At 36.1% G+C, this 23783-nt stretch overlaps 1 protein-coding gene across 11 annotated transcripts in view; it reads right to left on the reverse strand.

The window, feature by feature from the left end:
• Positions 1 to 23783, reverse strand: part of LOC124630485 (polypyrimidine tract-binding protein 1) — a 350786-nt gene that overhangs the window by 252273 nt on the left and 74730 nt on the right. The window contains exon 1 of one of the 11 annotated variants that reach the window (XM_047164409.1): positions 4697 to 4714. The exons of the other annotated variants lie outside the window; for them this stretch is intronic. The gene's annotated coding sequence lies outside the window, so the exon portion shown is untranslated. Of the gene's footprint in view, positions 1 to 4696; positions 4715 to 23783 lie in introns of those variants that run through there. 11 annotated transcript variants of the gene reach the window in all.

Raw genomic sequence — 23783 nt, forward strand, 5'->3', positions numbered from 1 at the left:
GATCTCGGTGCTAAAATAAATATAATGCATCCTCTAGACACCGACTTCTAGACCGATGCACCTAACATCTTTTTAATTTCTTTCTTGCTTTTGTTTTCTTGTTGCTTTTTTATATGTTTGAAGTTGGATTTGTTTGTAAAATGCTACAAAATAAAATAAAGCCGACTTTATAAAACAAAGAAAGGGACAGAATTACACTTTTGTCAAGGCTCTAGAAACATAAAGCCAGCAGCCCCGAATCCTACTCTCTAGCAGTCGTTGTTACAATTCGACAGTTACAAGTCGTCAGGCAGTTTCGAAAAAAACCTGAAACTGGGGCTCGTTAGGTGATTAATCCCTCAAAAATAAAAGATCCCATTAGTAGTGAATTCTCATCACCTAAAATAAAATAAGCTCCAACACAAGGTTACGTTATAAATTGTAAAGGAGTTCCCATAACTATATCTGATCTTTGCTATCGATCCCACAATGGCAGTCAAACCTATCTATGTGGAAAGTTGCGGCTGGCGCGAGACTCGCTTTTTATCTATACAGGATTTGTACGGAACCCTCGGTGCGCGAGTCCGACTCGCACTTGGCCGGTTTATTAATTTTGCTCTTGATACAACGCTCAAGCTTCAAAGAAGTTCAAGCTAATACTTCGATTTTTTGAATGCTTGCTTAGATAAATATACTATTATAGGCCCATAAATAAGATACGTAACCCTGACCTTAGACAAACAAAATTATACTAACGTACACAACAAACATAAACCTTCGACATTACAGAAACGATCTATCAAGAACGGAGTCAAAAATCAAATAGTGCGTAATAAGAAAAAGCTTATGAATAGACAATGGGGCAATTTATTTGTCCCTCTCGGGCTTTTTGTGTTCAGCACTCAACTGCCATAATATTCATAGAGAAAAATCATTGTTTATGACACACAATCTTTCCTATGAAAGCCTCTTACGAGGGGAAGGGCATTAATATTACTCGCACTAAGGGTAAATTTTAGTTTGTTCTATTCAATAAGTGTCGTTGGTGTAATAGAAAAAGTTTATGTCAATTTATTACTGAATTGATTCTATGTTTTGTTACTACAAAGGTTTGAATTATTTCTGTTCTTTTTTAAACGCTGCCTGAAACTATAAATAACTCATGTATGCATGCGTTTAAAAACACACCAACTATGCACAAATAGTGAAACCGACGGCTGAGCCCGAAACAACTACGCGTAGGCAGCACAAATATTTGTTCTGTCCGGGAATCGAACCTATGAAATAAACCCTCAGTCTGTGGGTGAACTAGGAGAGTTAATAACCTATAAAAGAGATATATTTTTGTTTCGGTATTTATTTAGGTAAGAGAAAAAACGTATAGGCTAAATATAAACAGTTGAAAAATTCAGTATCTATCTATGTTATTTTATTGAAAGCTTTTTCACAGATATAGAAGTTGGCGACATGATTTGTTAAACTTCGTAATGAAACTATGAATTAACTTCATCTATAGTAGTTGGAAGTTTGTAAATAAAGGTAGCTAATTAAAGTAGGCAAACTAATTTCGAAAGTTAGTCGGTCAATAAACAATTGTACCTACAGTTATTAATGTCTTATTAATTACAATTCATTGCTGTTGAATTTTCTTGCAGGACATAATATGTCTGTGTTTATTCGTCGGTACATCATTATTTCACAAATTGGTTTTTAAAATAATACATACAAGTTTTATGAAATATTTTGAATCATGCTTTGTTGAGAGTGCATCATGCATACCTACTCCAACTTTGATTTAAACATTGCGCAAATCATTCCATGGTAGCCAAATTATTTTCTAGGACAAATAAATAGCAAGTCGTGGTGGCCTAGTGGGTAAAGGACCAACCTCTCAAGTATGAGGGCGCGGGTTCGATCCCAGGTCAGGCAAGTACCAATGCAACTTTTCTAAGTTTGTATGTACTTTCTAAGTATATCTTAGACACCAATGACTGTGTTTCGGATGGCACGTTAAACTGCAGGTCCCGGCTGTCATTGAACATCCTTGGCAGTCGTTACGGGTAGTCAGAAGCCAGTAAGTCTGACACCAGTCTAACCAAGGGGTATCAGGTTGCCCGGGTAAATGGGTTGAGGAGGTCAGATAGGCAGTCGCTTCTTGTAAAGCACTGGTACTCAGCTGAATCCGGTTAGACTGGAAGCCGACCCCAACATGATTGGGAAAAAGGCTCGGAGGATGATGAAATAAATAGCAAACCTCCTTTATTACCAACCCCTATATAGTATTTTCCGTCATCATCATTAACAAACAATAAATCAAACACGAGGCTTGAAAAATCAATCACCACCACCCTTCGGCTTATCTCAAACAGACGTAAGTCCTAAAACGTCTCAACGGGCCCAATCCACATTTGGACAGCATCCCTCGTCACATGATTTTGAAAAGGGAAAATCCAAAGAATTAGGCTCGAGTGATTTGGAAAGGCATTAAGAGCTAGTAAATCAGACGTTCATCGTTCACCGATCACCTGTTGGATGTTAGCCTAATATCGAGCGAATGTATCAATCATTCAATAAAGTAGAAACTATTTGTCAGTACCTTCTTTGAGTGATGATCTTAATGGTCGTCTTTGGGTGTTGCGGTCAAGGGATGATAAAAGGGTTCAATTTTAAGGTGTTATGTGAAAAAGTTAGGGTGAAAAGTGACTTGACTTAAGATTTGATATCAATCATGTTTTGGTTAGAAGAATACATGTACACAAAAGTGCATCTTAGAGAAAATGATAGGCTGACAAATAAGGGAACTTTCGGGCCTCAAAGGATTTGACATTGTGTGTGTATAAATTATGAGTACCTACTTATAGTCATAAGCGTGAATCAATTATGTGTAAGTAAGAATTTAGTGCCAGAAAGTTTCATTTCTCATTCCGTTAACAATTTACACCCATTTAACATTTATTGAATCACATTTAGAATTATCTCGTACAATTTCAGCATGAACGATTCCATATTTATATAAAACGTAGCTTACATAATAAAGCACACTGAAAACACACATAAAGGTTCCCTTTGTCCTTTTCAAAGGACACTTTTGTTTCGTAAACAAACCTCGATTATCCGCAGATTTGCCACAAAAATGATAAGTAAATAACAATATTTTAGGCAAACAACTTATATATCCCCGAGCTAACATTGTGGGTCCTCTTTTGTGAGAGGTACCTACATCTTACAGTTCGTTACGTCGACGGTAGACCATCTGTTATTTTTGCCCGTTACATATTTTAATGCTCCCGAAGGTTTCCCCTCAACCGTTTCCAAGCCATTGGGCGACTTAAATGAAACATTTAAATGCAATCTTAAGGTCTGATCTGCAGTTTTTGCGGATTTAGTCACTGTTTCGGTGGTGATTTTTGTTCTTAATTGAAATTGATGGAGCGGAGTGGCTTTCTAATATAGCATAGCTGAGTAGACTAGCTAATAGCTGAGTGGAAAGTTTCAGTTTAGTTCGATTATGAATGAACAATGAATGATTGTTATGTTGGGTAAACAATAAGTTTGTGTGCGCTAAATTATCTTTATCGATTTGTAAGTTAGTCAAACTTTTCATATAGTAGGATGAAATGGTGAACATAGGATATGTCAGCTTTCAGTTGGTAGTAGCAATACCCGAAGCTGTAAAACTCATTTAGACACACATTATGGAGTTTCTATTTGATATTATTACTACAAAAAAGTGCCCAAGTTTTTATTAACTTAGGTCCAAAAGCAGCCAACAACATCAGCATAGTCAGATCAGCCAGGCACAATACTAGCACTCCCAACGCAGTTCAAGTATTCCGCTTAAACAGTGAATAAGAAATTTCTACAATGGATGCTACAATACTGAATATTCCATTTAAATGGCAGTACATTTGTCTCAAAAGCTTTCTGAGTCAGGATCATAAGAAATGCATAAGGTCGCAGGATATACGGATATAAGAATTCAACAATCGCAAAGCAAAATATATAAAGATGAATAATAATTGGCTTTTGCTTGGATAAAAGCATTACATTGTTTTTTTTTATGAAAATTTATCTTTATTGTATTTTTCTTTGCTGAGGCGGGGACTTTCAAGTCTTGCAATGTTCAGTAACTTAGTATCTGCTAAGTATCAAAAGTTATTTTATAAAATCCAAACGTCCAGATTCTGATCGCCTTGTAAAAGGTAGCCTCAAAATTTATAATATGTTTAAAAAAATCAGAAATACTTTAGACATAATATTTTGTTTAAGAAACTGACTAGATATTGATTTTTAAATAGAATATTAGGTATTGAATGGAAGGTTGCAACATTTTTGCTATAGAATTTAGCATGCCAGACAGATTAATAATTAATTAAAAAGGCTAGGTCTTTTAATTACCTACACCATTACAATTTTTATATATTTTTTTACAAATGTATAACTTATAACTTTCTTTTATCACTATCCAATTGCTTATTAAACTCTGAAAATAAAACTAAACTAGTTATTAAATGACGGTCATAACAGCGCCATCTATGTGTTACCGTTTGAACTCGCAAACACGGTAGAGTTACGCGTGTCTGCGATGATACGAACCATCTGCTCGAAACGTTTTGTGCGATGCCAGCGCCGCGGGAAAATACGGAACTAAGAGTTAACTAAACTTTCGCGAGTTTACAAAGTAGTTTTTCACTTCCAAACAATTTAGTTTACTTACATTGCAGTGAAATGAAGTTTAAGTATTTCAGTTCTGATCGGCTTACCTGAAAACAAAGCGAAATAAAGTATTAAAAGAGGCTTTACGTCTATAAATGTTGTAGTTTACAGTTCGCGAGTCGTTTCCGGTGGAACAGGAAAAATGAGTAACATTTCGGCTCGGACAGCAAAAGCTCTGTAGGTACGGTAGACTGCACATCAGTGGTAACTGTCATGCACCTTAACTCAATAGTAATAAGTACGATTTTCCTATAAAACTGTTACCACTGACCTGAAGTTGACTGTACATAAGTAATTAATATTCTAGTCAACATACATCCGTCCGGTCGCGTCATCCCTCGTTCCCTATCAAATATTTACTCTCGGCTTTTATTTTTCAAATGCAACGATGCGTCATAGTTCAGTCCGTAACTTACCAATTGCGGTGCCATTCGTGAATTTGAATACTAACATGATGGGGAGTCAATGACATCGGAAACTGCGATGTCATGATTGTAAAATTGCATCGCTATTTATAGTGAAGATGCCTAATTAAACTTTGGGCATAGAAAAATATGAGCGGCAAAAAGTTTACGGAATTGAATGATGTTTCGATGTCGATAACCTATGATTAGTGAGTCAAAGGAAAAACCTATTCCACACCTATGTGAGATATCCTTGTTAATCTAGCAAACACTCGTTATTAATAATTTCTATTCTACAAGTGACGTGAGAGATATTTTGTCAATGGAAATGATATTCATAAAATAAACGTAGTGTGAATAAAAGTTTATGATAAGCAGTTACTTATAATGTGTCTGTGGACAAGACTTTTAATTTAGGTACTTTACACATAAGTATTTTTCATAAGGAAAGGTTGCGAGTATTCCTATACAGATCTACTTTCTTATCGAGCGAAGCCTTTATAAACATTGACTTCTCAGCTTTGTTGGTAGGACTTGCAAGACAAAAGCGCTGTATTGCCTAAATTTTACACCTCTACCATAACGTTCTACACGATTGATCAATGTCATATATCGTCGTACAAGTTCATTATACTTACTACACAATGTACGCACAATGCGACAATAGGTACATAACACTGAACTCTCAGACAGACGCACCTTGAGACAGCAATACGCATTACAGTATTCTCAACGGTACATCTGCGTCACCCGTACAATTTACACCCAATTGCCTGTTCGACGCACATACTATGTAAGAATGGTATATAACAATAGCCTTGGAACTTAATAAAGTAGGTAATGTTTAGAGAGCAAACAAATTCATGATGATCCATTTGGGTGGGCTGATTGTTCTCAACTGCTTAAACTAGACAGCAACTAGGGATCATAACAAAACTCGGTTCCGTTGCAGTTTTTTAAGAGTGTCTCAACAGAATTTATGTCACAGTATCCAAGGAGAAATAATGCCTAGACAAAAAGAGTACACAAAGAACACAGCCACTTTTCTTTTTCACTTCTTTATTTAGGGAAAAAAGGAATATTAGAATTCATAGCAGTCATTTATTCAGGCACTAAAATCTCTCCGCGGCCTAAACAACATTTTAGTCCTCTATGACACATCGTAAGACCTCAAAATAACTACTTCAGGCAGTGGGACAAGTCTATAAAGTTTTATGGCGAATGGCCATGAATAAGCGAAGGCAGAGACATCACATTACCGTTTGTGGCTTTAGAATAGACCACTAGACCTCTTCCTGCAGGTGGTGAAAGCGATGAATGAAGTTATAGGTACTTTTGTTTAGCTCAATGTTATTGTTTAACCGTGTTCTCTATTATAGTGTCTATTTTTGCACTGTCAGTATCGTTCCTACTTGACAACGTTTTAATTGGTCATAAAAATAATAAATAAAAAGAAGAAGCTTGTTTGTTCTCAATTAATCCAATCATCAGCCTATCTCATGTCTATCGTATGTTGTGTTCAACTATTATCATAATGCGGTAACTAAGACAGCTGGCATAATTGCCATGCCACTTTGACATCGAAAACTTTTATGAGGCATAACTCTACTTGCACACACACATAAACGATATGCCAAGTAGACATAACACTCATACATACCACAGTAACGGAACATTCGCACCACTCGTACGCATCTGCACATATCGAGAACAATTTGCACCGAATGCATCGTCTTTTATAGCTGCAGACGAAATTACGATGCAGACTGAGCGAATGTAAATCAAGAAGCTTTAGTCCTTAGTGTTCAATGTAATACGAAGCTCTCTCTCAATACCAACGCATTTGCCTTGAGTCATCATTGTTTATTCAGAAGAAGGCGTTTTAAGCATCTTTTACGGAACACCTACATTAAGTATTTGAGTTATTTTTATCGCTTATATGATGAATTTCTTCTCCTCCTCATCTGCTAATACGAACTTATGATGACATAAAGTAACTTCAAGCTATTTTAGCACTATCCATATTGTACTAAGTCACGTAGTAACAAGAGGACCGGGAGAAACTATTCTTAGCCTAGGATCACAAACTGTTTAACATTCACAACGGTACATTTTACATCATTCCTGGCCACATGTCTAGTAAACATTTTAGACCGAATGCATTCGTCTTTTATCGCCTCGCCATTACGATGCAGACTGCACACGAGCAAATATCCATTTGCCATCTAATAAGCATAGACTTTAACCGCACTGACATGGAATGCGTCAATGAAGTCTCGAGTTCTCGACCAGACGCGCCTTAGTCGCAAATATGCGGTTCAAGTACTATTAAATCACAACGGTACACCTACGTCACTCATACACGCATCCGCATCTATTGTAAACAGTTTGCAGCGAACGCATTGGTCGTTTACCGCCGGCTCCGTGCCTCGTTCACGCGGACGAGTCCACTTGCACGAGACGAGAATATAAAATTAATATTATTAGAGGTGTTGGGAATATTAAGTGCGTGGGTATTCAATTGTCGTGATTCCTGTAGGCGTGAATGGGCTGTATTGTGAGGGAAGGATAGGAGTAATAATGAGGTATGGAAAGTTAGCAATTAGAGACGAATTTATTGTGTACGCTGATGGCATGTGTGGTCTGTTCACTGAATAATCACGCCATCAGTTGGTTGAATGGACAAACTTTATGTATGACAAAGAGTACTTATGTACTTAGAACTTGCCAGAGGAGCCCTGCTGTATCGCAGTGTTCCACATGTTAGGGTTGCTTTTACAAAGAGCGCACCAAGTCGTGCGTTTGTTAATGAGCTCATTAGTAACTGTACACCTAGTTTCTTCACACAAAGCGGACTTTCATTCAAGGTATGGGAAGTTCCTGGTTTTACGCAAAACAAATGTGCAAACTCTTAGGTACAGGAATAACGGTAATCAGGATTACCATAATACAATGCACGTACAACTAACATGATTTTTAGATTTCCATAATAACCGATGATTATCTGGCGTGTCAGTAAGTTGGAACAAACCACTGGTTTAGACCTATTATTTACGGCAATACTCTCGGTAAACAGGTAGGTAAGATAACTATGATAACAGCCTGTCTCATTACTTCAAACAATGCAATGATATCTAGTTATATGGTGAAAAGTAAAACAGTTGAACAGTATATCCATAAAAGAATACGATGTTAGTTAAGCGAAACTGCCTCTTAAAAAAATCATAATCCTTTCTTAACGTATACGTTCTTGATTATTTCTTCATATACATTCGTGTATTTTCTTGCAAAATTACCTAATTAGAAATCCCCACAACCCTTTAAACAGAGAATCACAATTGATATCAAAATAATTGTATCTAACGTTAGAATAGTTGCCGTAGATGCCGTAATGCACATCACATGTCGAAACCATTAGCGTGTATGTAGCTTTGTCTGAATAGGCCTTTAGACTCCAGTGTCACCTCAACTAAACTACTGGATACGCCACGTGGGCGTACTTACAGAATTTGTTGGGCGTACCCACGCTTTGGATGTTGAATTGTTTTGAATTTTATTCAGTGAGTTAGGTAGTTAGTTTGAAAGTATTTTTAGTGATTCTTTGATCTTTGCCTGATGAAGTGAACTTTTAATGTCTTCTGTAGTTTTATTTATGGATAGGCAGGCTAAATGGGCGTTGTTATTTCAATAATTTCTTGGTAAACAATTTTCGAGTTACATGTCAAGTATGAAATGTGTAAGTAATATAACGTAAATGATGAATTACAGCTGGCAGTAAGACTAATGGAAAATTGTTTTTTAAGTGATGCTGCTACTGATGCGTCGCATCAAATTATGACAACGATATAAACATGAACCACCTCGACTACCATTGGTCTACATAACGACCAGCCATTTTTTTCCTAAAAGAAAGAAATACTCAGCCTTATTTTACGTAATGCTGCCGAATATGAAGCCGATATAAGTGGAACTAAATTGTAAATAACTACAATAAAAACGAAAAGTATAATTACAATTGTCTTTTCGTAAGAACAGACATCTGTGTTGCTACCCAGCCCGCGGCATCGGACGTGAAGCGTCATACACAAATGGGGGACATTATAATAGGACGATACGCGATTTCAGAGCTCAAGGTCTCAAACAATTGTGCCCGTTTCAACGCTCCACATCTTGAATGCTTGCTGGAGATGAAAGACTACGTTTTTAAAGGTGAATAGGTGATAGTAACATCGACTTTTCAAAAGAACTGCGGTTTTTTTCGCCAAACACATTCATTTATGAAACACGGTTACGATTACGAACAAAATGGGAAAACATTTGAATTTTCTTTTATCCACTGGAGGCCTATTCAGAATAAAATACTTACCTTACTCAACCTCTGACCTTAAAAAATCTCTGTCCCGGGGCAATTCATAGCTCCGGCGGCTATCACATATCAAAGTCACCACTCACAAAATCCTTAACATTCTATTTGAATTATTCAAGTACGTAAATTATAATCTCAATTCACAAGTCGCAGTCCCTATTCTGACAACACAAAACGGGCACATAAATAATGCAACTAGAGAGTGACGTCATACGCAGCGCCGTTTGTAAACGAGATCACATTTGAATTGTTATGGTATGCTCAGTTTAGTTTGGCTATTACGAGTGCGCCGCAGATCGTCGAATCAAAGGATACGTCATCGCGGTAACAGCAATACATTTCAAAGGTTTACGAGACTCGTACGTACATTCGCATGTCATAGACGTCAATAATTGCACTTAATTGACGCTGTTACGTGTGTATTTGTGAACTAATTTAGATGCCGATTTTGCGTTCAAAGTTCTCTGACGAGCGAACAATTGGATCCGATTGAATTCGTTTAGAACCAAAATCACCTTTTCACACTGAGGCGAGGAACAATAGAAGGCTAATCGCATGATACTACCATTCGGAAAAGCTTTTATTTTCAACGAAATATTCTGACAGCTATGATGTTCTATTCCGTGGAATTGTTCCATGCAGTTTTAAGGCTCTTTGCTAGAACATTCTGGGCATATTCGAGTGACAGAACAATCCTCTATTCTCCTGGTTTCTATAGTCCGAGACAGTGACGGATTAGGGAGGAAAAGTTTTGCTCAGTTAAAGCCCGAAGTTGTATTTAGGTAAGAATTAGATCTAGATTAAATCCGAAGGTTCTAATAAAAGAAAAATATATTCGGGAAACTGATTGTTATCTCTCGACTTGGATCTAATTGAGGAAAGTTTCGTTCTACGGATTCTGACGAAAGGATCTGTCACAATAGATGACTAAAGACTCTTTGAATATTACTAATATGTACTTACTGCAAAATGCAAAATATACCCAAAATATTACCCGTCGAACATTTGAACGCACTTTCGTAAATACCGTTTCTACCATATCTGAGAAGGAAGAAGAAAATAAATATGTACCTCGAAAATGAGCAGTGGCGAAATACCACGGTTGAGATCAGTTGAGATCCTCATACCAACCGTTTAATTAATTAACGAATAGCGAAGCGAAACTATGAATATTATGGCCGAGCCAGGTTAAAATATTTCGTGATACCCGACTGATGCTATATAATGTGCTGCACAAATATTATGAGTCCTTATTTAGTGAAACTGGAGTAGGAAATATAATACTTGATCATAACTTTTGCATTAGTAAATTTAGTAGGCATAAAATAATATGAGTCACAGGCCCACAGTCCTTACTTGATACTAGCGCCTTTGATGGTTTCAAAGAAATGGTACTATTTAATGTAAAGTAATTTCATATTTTAGCCCAGTTTATACATTGCACAATATTTATGATTAATCTCTCAACTTCTATTCGTGAGCACTCACAATGTCTCACAATGTCCATTTATCACGATACCTACCGCACAAAGTGAATAAAAGTAATCTGAAATGAACAACTACATTGTCAAGCAATAAAAAAGACAGATTAAGTCTGATACCTCGTACTTTAGCCCAATCATCTTGTTAAGCATGAATAACGAACACTTATTCATATGCAATTGCACCTCGGGACATTTCCCGGTCAATACAGTCGTATATAAGATCGATACCAGGTCTTGGCAGCACTGACCAATTACACTTGTCACTAGCGTCTTAACTTGACAAAATTTACACCATATCGCAATTATGAATGTATCGGCCGCCTACAAATGCGGTCACGTTGTGCAAAAATATGTTTTAATTGCATTGATGGCATGGCACGTCTTATTTATCACGAATAGCTAGATAGTAGGCGTGAGACGTGACAACCCTCGTTAACTAATATTAGTTTCTCGTTTCATTCAGTTGGTTGTAAATTTTAACAGTTTACAGTTTTGGCACAGGCGGCGACAAACTTATATTTGCCGCCTCGTGAATTAGTTGCCATTGTGCCTCACTTTACTGCACTCAACAATAGAAACGAATCTAACGGTTGTTACTTTGTCGCTTTGTATGCAGTTTTAGTGCATGATTATACTGCATTTGGTTGGTTACGACTCATCAAACAGCGTGATTGGGTACGAAGTTAGCGGTTTGGGTAATAAAATCGATGAGGGTGACAACGGGTTAAGTGCTCATCAAATGTTAGGCACATGTTCCTGGAAATAACAAAACATATGACAGTATTGCCGATAATGTGTCTTTTTGAATCAGGAAAATGTCTCATAAATATTTCATGAGAGATACGTAAATAAAACCTAACGCGATTTATTTATGTCTAGAGCCACAAGTGTGATATTCCTTGTTTCCATTTACAACATATCAAATCAAGCGAACAATCCTACCCACAAAATAAGCCTTCACACTCATAAATCAAAGGACTACACATCCAATAGTTGTACACAAAAAATATATTGTCGTGTTCGTAAGTCGTCCGTGAATTCAGTTTTTACGATGTGATGTTACGAAAGGACATATTAAATGAAGATTCAATATGTTAGGGCGGGATGGGGCTGGCTGCGACACCATTAGGAAGTGGTGGCACGGAAAACCCTCGGAATGTGATGCCGCGTTCACTTCGGCTCTTACTCGACTTGCTCAGGTACTGGCACTACGTAGTGTGAGCGTCACTTTTAACGGGTATACGTATATACGCACTGTCTGGGTGTTTTCATGACAATCAATGCTATGATAGGGATAAGTAAAACTCTTCTTTAAGTAAAATTAAATAAAGCTCTTAAATAAAGAATGTGTTCGCACTGTGATGGTGGTGATACGCCAAATATACCAACAAACATTACGCAAATATTTATCTACCAGAACGCGCAGTAACTCACAGTGAATTAAGAATGATATTAACGGACGAAATGCCTATGCTCCATTTGTTCTAAATAGAAATACCGCATTGAAATTCATTTAACACGAAACATTAAAACGAACTCACAATCGATTCGCTCCATTAAATCAATTCCAGTGTTTAGAACGAGTAATATTTCAAGTGTACTGGCATGCGTAAACAAAGCATTGGCACAGATTCCAATGAAATGAAAGGATATGCGCTGTGGAAAAGCTCTCGACCCGAGGTCGCTCCAGGTGGAAATATCTTAGCTTCGAAATCTTTTAGTCTGGCTAAAGGCTGGAGTACACTTCAAGAGGCAATCTGCTCCTGAAAAAGACGTTTAGTCCCTCGTTTCGCTGCTTTTTTACATAATAGTTTTACTACTATTACATGATTTAATTTAACATCACGATTTTTTATGTGAGTCGAGTAAAAGTTTACAGTAAGTTTTTGACGGTTGCCTTACCTATGAGTGAGTGATCTATTTTAGTAGTTGAATATCAACATGATTATAACTCTGCGATGCAGAGATTGCAAATTTTTATTTATTTATTTTATTTATTACACTTTTTGCACACATTTTACACAAAAACAATGTACAAAGGCGGACTTAACGCCTTAGGCGTTCTCTACCAGTCAACCTTTAGGTGGAGGAGAAATTTCATGGCAGGTGCACTAAATATAAAAGAAAAATCGAAAATATATACGTACATAGAATTATTATTAAATTTTCAAAGTGAGCATCAAAATAACTACAAAATACTTCTTAGCGAAAATATTAATTTTAATATAATGCAAGTTTTAATAATCATCGTTAGTTTCTGACGCTTTATTAACAGAGTTTAACGATAATTTCTTTTGGCATCATAAAATAAATACTAGGGATTTGTTGCTTGCTGTATAAATGTTTACAAAATATACTGTTCTTCAAAGAAATGGGTTAAAACCTTGGATTGTATTGTAGGCGTATCTGCTTTTATTATTATTTGACGTACCTAACGTATAGGATAGAAATAGATAATCCTGGGGTTTTCAGAAATGTAAGCTATATTTTTTCTCCACTAGAAGATATTCTTGAGTAGGTAATCAATTCGATTAAGTGGCGTATACATGCAAACTTTCCATGGAAATAGCCGTACCTGTTTAGACAAAGCAATTGCACTAAATTGCATTTCAGAGACATCACAATTTTATTGTTGTGTGTGTTCGTGGAAATGCCGTTTGATTCTTCAACTCATTTGTTTTACCTACCTCTAATGTTTTACCTAAAGCTGAAGAGTTTCTGGTTTGGCACATTTTATCCTGTTGAGCGAAGTAGTTCCCACGGGACGCAGTGTAAATCGCTGGTGGGAGTTAGATTAGTAATATTTATTTTAATTGTTTTGTTTTCCTTTGTTATTCTTTATTTGTTGACAAAAACGTGAAGGTCGATCAAACCTTTTCTCCCTTTCAACAGCGCTAAAAGCCTATCAATGCACGTGGGTGTCAGTGAGGAACTTAATCTCCCTTGCAGTGGGCCGGTGATAAAATATTAAACCTATTTTATAGCGTCAAAAAGTAAATCAAGGATCAAAGAAAAATAATAGGACATTTTACGTAGGAGTTTATTCATTACTTTTATTATAAACTTTTTTCAATTTACGAGACAAAGAAGAATAAAATACATAGCCCCATTTCTTTTATAATTACTCTGAACATAAGTTAACGACCCGTGCCTTATAGAAACATAACATTGGGTAGATTTATCGCACAAGAGAATCTTTGGGCAATGTTCGAAGGACTTGAGGAAAATTTAAAATGGACATATACACAGCAATGTGCACCTTTATGGCATTTTGCTTCACGAATAATTGAATAACTTCAATATAGAATGGTATAAACACACGAGAGTGAAACAAATGTTTATTTTCCAAGCCAATAATAACGCACACTAATAAATATTTAAAATAGAAGAACAAGAATGATATCCCGACACTACTACAGCAACTGACGCATAGACTTGAATGAACTCCCATCAATCAAAATTGGCATCCCATATGCTGTACATTTGTTCAAAATTACAACGTCAAACAGTTATATTGAGGAAACCATAAAATCTTGTATAATCGTAAAAGCTGACTTGGGAGTTAGCCAATAGTCGACAATGAAAAATAATTCGACATACAACGGGATGTTCAATGAAGGCAGTTTAGATCTGGAAGCAGGAGTTTCAGCGTTTATTGCATTTTAGAGGCAGAGTCCGGACAGATATTGCATCATCACTACCTCAGGACTGGTGCGTGGCTGCTTAACTTAATATCGAAAATCAATGAGCTGCTGATAAGTTTGTTTTATGAGGATTATTGTATTTTTTTATACATTAGTATATCAACGACAGTAAAGCTCAGTTGAATATTTTTATTATCTTAAATATGTAAATTTTCTGAGCACATTATTTTAATAATTCTTATACACATCTTCATTAAGCTTACCCTAAGCACAAAAGACAATAGATTTTACCTCTGATTTTTTTTTGGATATTACTAATTCGATGGCTCATATTTTTGATGTCAGCTAAGCATAAATATAAAATTAGGAGCTAGTGAATGAAGCTAAAATAGATAGGCTTTTAATAATATCAAATGCAGCTGTTACCGTGTATACGAATGAATACACGTACAAAAGTTAGATGCGGTATAAAATGAAAGTTTCATAGGTATTTCAGCCGTAGAATGCTTATCAGTGTTTATGTTTTCGCTCATCTTGGATCAGCATAAAGTTCTCAGCTTGTCCAGCATTTTAATTAGCTGACGTAGTTATACGCTTCAAATTAATTAAACTTGCTTATATGATGAGAACTAATTATAATTTTAATATGCATGTCGTTAATTCAAGCAAACAGTTTTCCTTATCAATTTTATTAAAATGTTTTACTGCGGGTAAAAATTATACAAGATTGAAATGAATATGGAATCAAATGATGTTGAGATTGTCCGTTTATTACGGTGTAATTAACGAATCAAATTGAATAAGTTTTATTGCTAGCTTTGTAAATGTCGCTTACTAATTGATATGTCGATGAGACTGTAATTAGTGTGCGATTGTGGTAATTTAAAAGAGAAATATTTTAGTTGGTTTATTATAAAAATCAACACACTGTACGGGTAATAAGCGGACATGGTATCTATAGCATCAAATATATTTAATGTCAAATATAATAGAAGTAGGATCAATTATTACTTTTATTTGTAAGCCTTAATGACTATAAGTTTCTCCAATAAAAGTAACAAAAGAGAAATAAATGTAACCCCGGGAGAATGAGTCGTAGTTACGTTACTTCTATTGTTACCTATGTTTTTCTTACACGACAATGTTAAGTCGGATGAAAGTTTTCGAGCAACAAGACGCAGTCACCGGGAAAATATATTTCTTTGTGCGTTTTCCGCAAATAATCATACACTCTTATAGGTCATGACGTAGCGTTAGAACACGCAGTCGACACGAATTTTTGTTTTCATTATTACTATAAAAACTACATTGCGAAATTGTAAATTGCACTTTCTTAAAAACTACCCTTAGCTGGTGGTTTAATGATTACAAGGTCCATAGTATACCTGTCATTAGCGCGGAGAACAGACAGCTTTTACGTCATCAGCTGGAAGAGGAGTGACCCAATTACGTTTCTTCGTAAAACACGTACAATATGAATGTTAAGATAAATAATTAAGCATTTATTTAAAAATCCGGCCTGCCTTAATTGGCATCAAAAATTATTCGAACAATCATACAGCAATATCAGGGCTGCCAAAAATATCAATACTAGTTTCGTATTACAAAATTTTAGGGCAAATTAATCATTCCGTTTGTGGTTTGAATGATATTCAATTACCAACGAATGTGGATGTCAATTAAATTAAATTGAATTTTATCATTGGATTTTGATAACTGATGATCAGTTGAGTAAAATTAACATCAATCATCGCGTGGTTTTAACTGAAACATGATAATTGTGCAGTTTATTAGTATTTAGCATGTTGTGCATTCATTTTATGATTAACACGATGTCACGTAAATTTAAGTTATTTACCAAGATTAAAATACTGATGTCTAATTCCATCAAGGCTATGTATTTGTAAGCTTATTTCTTAGAAGACAAAATGTTGTTTATCATAATTATGTGGAAACAATGGAGGTAGCCCTACGTCACAGCACCGGAGACAGGGGAGCGCACAAAACCGAATGCCTTAATTTAATATAAGTCAATTTGGGCCAATTTAATTCTGCGCCCATGCAGCCGCTTTATGACAGTACATCATAACTTGTGTCTGTCTCTTTTGCACTGAAGGGAAGACGTATAGTGGCCTCGCATGTTTTCAGTTAACGTTGGTATCAAGTTAGTTACAAACATACTTCGATATTACGAGGTGTCTCGAGTTGTGTTTGATGATAGCGATGCGGCAAAGGTAAGGTATTTGTGAAAACAAATGCAACGCAACGGCGTAATTTTCGCGGAACATGTCTGATTGAAGACGACGTCATTAGATTGGACCTCAAGGACTGTTCAATTAGATGTTAGGAATTGATTGTGATTTTGTTTGACAAAATCACATTTGATATCTAGCTATTGGGCGTATGTAGGTAGGTATTCGATTTATTAAGAAAATAAATAAGTTTCATATTTCATTCAAAATTGTTAAGGAAACCATATTTCATTATTGTAGGTTTAATTGAAAACAAAGCAACCGTTTCAGCTTTGATTCTGCAATTCAATTATCGCGAACGAGGTACGTGACGTCGTCCGTTCCCCTGAATATCAATCAAGAGTTAGTTAAATGTCACTCGGAGGCCTAGTACCTTCTCCAACTATGAGGAAAGCTAGTCATTAGCTTTATTTCCTCAAATCGTTTTTATTACACGTCAACCTTAATCTCGTCTACCGGCAAATTACCTTCAAGCAATAAACAGTGTATTCTTAATAACTATTAAAATTTTATGTAACAATAAATTTAGTATGCTCTAAAAAGCAGATAAACGATACTACTTATAATAATTTTGTTTGAATCGCCAATTGGGCGAACAATAATAGTCTTTAACTAACTTTAACGAGCTACTGATAAACCTTGTTTATTAACGTTGCATAAACATTAGAATCTGGAATATCCTAGATATATTTTAGTATTCATTCTAAGCGATAAAATTAGGCCAACGAAGCCCACAAAACCACTAAACTTTGTATGATTCGAAATACGTGCCATTATTGAAAGATAACTTCACATGATACGCCAGTTATAATGATGTCCTGCATAAAATGGTAAGTTTAATACAACGCAACTGGTCTAGTGGACGTAGGCTAGTTAACTTCAAGAGCTTCTGATGAAGGGTATAATAATGGGGATTAGTAAGCTGTTCAGTTATTCAGTACGTAGAAATTGCTGTCAATTTCGTAGTGGGTATGTGTGTATAATCTGTTAGTTTCCCGCGGATAAGTGGATCACGGAAATCTTTGAGCAGAATCTACATACGATATGGTTGAAAGCGTTTTGTATAAGAGAGATTTACGAGGAATTTCCCAATTTAACAATTCACTTGTTTATAGTACAGATTTACAGTGTTAAATGGTCAATCCAGACACAGTTTTGAGTTGTTCTAAACCTAGTTTTAAGTCGCTTAAAATGTTATTGTGTAAGAAACAAATGATGAGACAAAAGATGCTGACAGTTTAATTTGAAATCTAAGATAGATAGTCTTAAGATATAAAATGTTTCAGCTATAAAATCTTGGAATGCTGAAATGATGAAATTGTCTTCAGTTTTACAAATAGATTGTCGTCAAATTTTTTTGTTAGAATGAAATACGTATTTATATTGTGGAGCTATGCCATTACAAAATAATACTCACGGTTGTAGAATATTATTATGCATCGGTAACATTTTGTTTGTTTATATGATGTCCCCTACATAACCTGTAATTGTACTACACGGACTTTGAAAGTCAGAGATCGCAACAATAATTATGCCATACCTACAGGGGTACACAGGTATACCTATAAGTTCTTAGTTACGAACATCAAGTCAAAAATGCGAAAATAATTTTGGGTCGAATACCTACGAAAACTGGGGCTTAGATAGTTTTAGTTATGAAGTAATGTAATTGTATTTATACATCAGTGAGCCTATTGTCCGCTCACGCAATTCTCTAATAAACATACGTTACCATTACCCGTCAATTTCCTTTCTAATTCCACTAAACAAACGATCTAGGCTAGTTGCAAGCGTCCTCATAAAAAACGTTACTTATAACCGAGTTGACGCATTTTAGGGTGCGTCCACATCTGGCGAATGTGCCGCGAATGCGCAGCACGCGAGCCGATTGCGAGCTGTCTGCGAGCTGCGCGCGTGCAGTCACTGCGATAGTTTGGTGTGCCTCTTTAGCGCAACTCATGCAAGGCTCGTATAGAGCGCGCGATCTGCGCGCACTCAGTTCTCGCCCTTACAGTTCCGTATACTGGCTCAGTACTATCGAAGATGTCAGACGTTGCGCGCCGCCTGCGCTCTGATCGCGTACGGCGCTTAGGTCGCGCGCGAACTGCGCGCGGGCGGCGCAGAAGCGGCGCACGAACAAAAATGCACGCGCGCAGCTCGCGGGCAGGTCGCAAACGGCTCGCGAGCTGCACATTCGCGGCACATTCGCCAGATGTGGACGCACCCTTACATAATTTTCGAAATACCTTTTAGTATGAAGTACGTGCTATATTGCCGCCTTAATAGTTGCTAAATACAAAATAGTCACAAGTTATACATATTACGATAATTATCCCGAGCTTTTAGTCTGAGAATTTAAATGCCGCGGAGATTCTTCTGCGGAAGATTTTCATATCTTTCTTTATTATTAAGTGAACGTTATTAACGTAGTATCAGCTATGTTATTGTTTAAGTGATTAATGCACGTTATTTGTCTGAAGACGGACAACTAATAGTGTGTTGTGATTTATCGTAAGTCGGGCGATGAAGTCGCGTATATGTGACGTGTTTGTGAATGACAATGTCTCGTTTTGATGTGACTGCATTATGAAGCCGCTTGATATATGGGCGTGTTGGTATCTGTGATAGTGATGATATTAAATTGTATGCGAGTTCTGTGATTCAGCTTTTTATTTATGTTAGTGAGCTCTAATTCATAGAATGAAAATTGGGATTGACCGGTAGAGTATTTTTTTATCTATAAAGTTAATCCAAGTACCATCAAAATCAAAAACGAATAACAGATAAGTAACAGATTCCAAGCAACATAGCTTTGTTACTTTTTAAAATAGATTCCTCCCCTACCCTCCCTGTAAGGTGAGGACTCGGCTCAGCTGATTGGCGATCTCATTAAAATCAGGAAAGAACCAGGAACGTTTACCTGGCCGTTATGTTCCTTCCAAAGGCTCTGATCATCTTTTTATCCTACTAATATCCTACTTCCTACTAACATCCTACTTCCTACTACTACTTTGAAAGTTTGAGACAATATATGGATGTATGTTTGTTATTCTTTAACGCAAAAACGGCTGGACCGATTTGGTTGAAATTTGCTGGATCATCACATAGGCTACTTTTTACCAACACAACGCGCGGGCGAAGACGCGAGCGGAAGCTAGTTCCTAATAAAGTTAATCCCAGGTTAATCCAAATAGCATCAAAATCAAAAACGAATAACAGATTCTAAGCAGCATAGCTTTGTTACTTTTTAAAATAGATTCCTCCCCTACCCCTCCCTGTAAGGTGAGGACTCGGCTCAGCTGATTGGCGATCTCATTAAAATCAGGAAAGAACCAGGAACGTTTACCTGGCCGTTATGTTCCCTCCAAAGTGCTCTTTTCATCTTTTTATACGAGTATTTCGCTTTTCTTTTAGATAGGATGCTTTCGTTTCTTTTCTAAACTAGATTATAGGGAATATTATTTAGTTTGGGGAGTTTTTTTTTTTTGTTTTTCTTTATCTTTTGATGGCTTTTTTTATCGGTCTTTCGGTTGAAGTTTTTATTGAATTTGGTTTAAACAAAATAATAATCTTTTGCTACAAACAGTAGTTGTCATTGTTTTGTGAAACTAAAATTTCAATTCGCTCTGTTGAAGAGCATGTGACCAGTACGGGAGATATAGAAATAAAATAATTGTTTTTTTTTTTTTTTTTCATTTAATTGCTATAATCTTTTTCACGAACCTTTTAAGGACTATTTATAAACTTTCTTCGTAAGATAAAAATATATCCCCTTATCGAGTAGGTAAGAAGAATCTAAAATAAAATACAGAATAAAATATTTACAAGTACTTCCCGAGATTGGATTGACACGATCTTGAGACTTCAAAGTGTCATTTTGAGGATTGCGTATTATGACTTTTTTGTTTGTGCTGATTTTAATAATGCGAACCTGAATTGTAAGAGGGTCAATCTTTAATATTGTAATCTTGTAGAGATGTCCAAAAATATTCGCTCGTTTTAAAACATATTTTTAATAAATTTTTAATAAATCATTTTTTATGAACGCTGACTATTTAACTTGATACATTTTGGTATATTATGTACCTTTTTCAGTTTTTCATTATATGCATTGCAAAAGCAAATATTTATTTTTCAAATTTCAACAGCTTTAACCAGTTTACAACAACACATAGTTGTGCATCAAACGCTCTACCAAAAATACTTTACTCACATTTCAACGAAGTCCACATATTTTTCGGTAACAGATTAAAATCGAAACCATATTACATTACTGTCAACATATAAGTAGCTACAAAATACATACATATAAACAATAGCAATAGAATATATCGGAAAAAAACAGTCACTGTTCACATCCCTATACCGTATAACAGACCCCACCTGATGCCAGTAGAAACTTTCCTCTCCTTCAGCGAGTAATTTGCCCAATTAGGGAAACGCCTTCCCGCATCACCGGCCAAGGAGATTGCCTGCCTTATGAATCTCCTAATACGTATTGTCCTAAGGTACGAACATTCATTACGTAAGTACCATGAATTGCCACTCGTGATGTCATGATTGGATTCCGTCAGTAGTGGAATATTAGATGACTTTTATTAGGGTAAGTATGTGAAGTGTTTGTAATGTTATATTGACTTACAGAAGGAAGAAGATCGTTTCATGCATTTGAAACTGATAAAATTTAAAAGAACATTTCCAGCAAAAGTTGTGTATCATATGTCAGAAATATTTTGATGCAAAAATCAGATAAAATAAGAAGTCTAAAATCTTGATACCAGAATAACGAAAATTGACTGAAATTCTAGTCAAAAGAGTTATACATATTAGGTTGAAATAATTCTACTTTATTGTCAAGAAACATAAAAGTTGTTGAAGCACTATGTATGATAGTGAGTTTTGATCAACAATGCCATCCATGTGTGGCAAATAAAATAATTTAAACATAACATTCAATAAAAATGATGAAAACAAATCTGTTATATTTGTTTACATGTTTCATAATGTTTCCGGGGTTATTTTAAACTGGGTCAGTGTTAGAAGTCTCGAAACAGAAATAATATAGAGATAAGTTTAACACATGCTATAAAACTATTACGAAAATATCTCGGAATTTGCTGCCTACACAAAAAACAGCTTTTAAAAGCTTGACGATATCATGGTGCTTAAAAAGTAGTAACGTCCCATATTGTGGGCCGAGACGGTTCCAAAAACTATCGAGAATCGAGAAGGAACGTAACAGCTGTTCAGATTAATTTTATCTACTGAATAAAAACGTTGGTTATTTTAGGGTTCTAAATTTAGTGCAATGGAAGATTTGTGAACGGATTGAGGTCGGAACAGTTCATTCTGATTGTGGTAAATAAATTTTCGAGGATCCGAAACACGATGCAGTTTCGTTGTCAGCTCGTTAGTATAGACAGGAGAGTTTCGTGTATCTGCACGACTAATCCTTCGGGAATTTTGTATACAAACTGCAAATACATTCGTGAATTCATTTAATTGAATTTTTAAATTGTTTTTGAGACTGCATATAAAAAAGTAGTCAGAAGTTAATCTATTAAGCTGGTCGGAATGCGTTAATTCAAGTTTATTTTCGTGTCACATTCTTGTCCAGAGAATTTTTTTGGATGACAAAATCATCACGCAATCAGAATGGAATTAGTTTAGTGACCCAATTGCCAAACTGCACAGTTATACGTACCACCAGACTACCCTCAAACGAGTATGAATTGTTAACTTCCCGAGATTGAGATGGCGTGACATTGTCAATTATACAATTAATGCCACCCGCATGGTAATCAGGTAAGGGACCGAAGTATAAATAGGCTTGATTTAGGCGAACAATGACATGATTTGCTAATTGAATAATATGATTCATGTGTCACCTACTACACACGTACATACATGGGTACATATAATACGTGCCTTATTTATAGTTATTTAGTATAATACAGATGAAATGGATATAATGGATAAAAGTCGTGGTGGCCTAGTGGGCAAAGAACCAACCTCTCGAGTATGAGGGCGCGGGTTCGATTCCAGGTCAGGCAAGTACCAATGCAACTTTTCTAAGTTTGTATGTACTTTCTAAGTATATCTTAGACACCAATGACTGTGTTTCGGATGGCACGTTAAACTGTAGGTCCCGGCTGTCATTGAACATCCTTGGCAGTCGTTACGGGTAGTCAGAAGCCAGTAAGTCTGACACCAGTCTAACCAAGGGGTATCGGGTTGCCCGGGTAACTGGGTTGAGGAGGTCAGATAGGCAGTCGCTTCTTGTAAAGCACTGGTACTCAGCTGAATCCGGTTAGACTGGAAGCCGACCCCAACATAGTTGGGAAAAGGCTCGGAGGATGATGATGACAGATGAAATGGATATCATAGACGTTCTAAACATATTAGCAGCTGCTGTCGTCGTCGTTTAATTTATTCCAGCGTTTCTATTTTCGAACATATTGTAGGTATTATTATATCAAACGTTTTTGGCCATAAACTACTGCTGTGTAGGTACCGTATATAAAAACTCGTCCAGCTATTTTTTATGTGGAACAGGAGTTATGATGGATCCTGCAAATAATAGTCAAATGAACGCCATTTCGACGTACCTACGCTGATAGATCACCTCTCTGACGGACTTCGTGTAAATGAAGCAGAGCACTGGTAGCACACGACTTTGACTTATGATGTAGAAAACTAACACCGACGTCACTCTTTGCGAAATCAAATAAGTCGCCAAAAATAAAATGACTATCCCAGAGCTGCCGTCATAGTCGCAGAAAGTCATTAGCGAATATATTGTGAAATCTTTGTTAAGGTTAGCTCCTCTCGTTATTATTTTCATAAATAAATCTGTCTCTCTATCAAGTATAAATGATGGCGCTCTAGTTTCTCATTCAAACAAGACATTACTGGAATCTATTCAAAATGTTATTACG

The sequence above is a fragment of the Helicoverpa zea genome, chromosome 5 (genome assembly GCF_022581195.2).
Source record: "Helicoverpa zea isolate HzStark_Cry1AcR chromosome 5, ilHelZeax1.1, whole genome shotgun sequence".
NCBI lineage: Eukaryota > Metazoa > Arthropoda > Insecta > Lepidoptera > Noctuidae > Helicoverpa > Helicoverpa zea.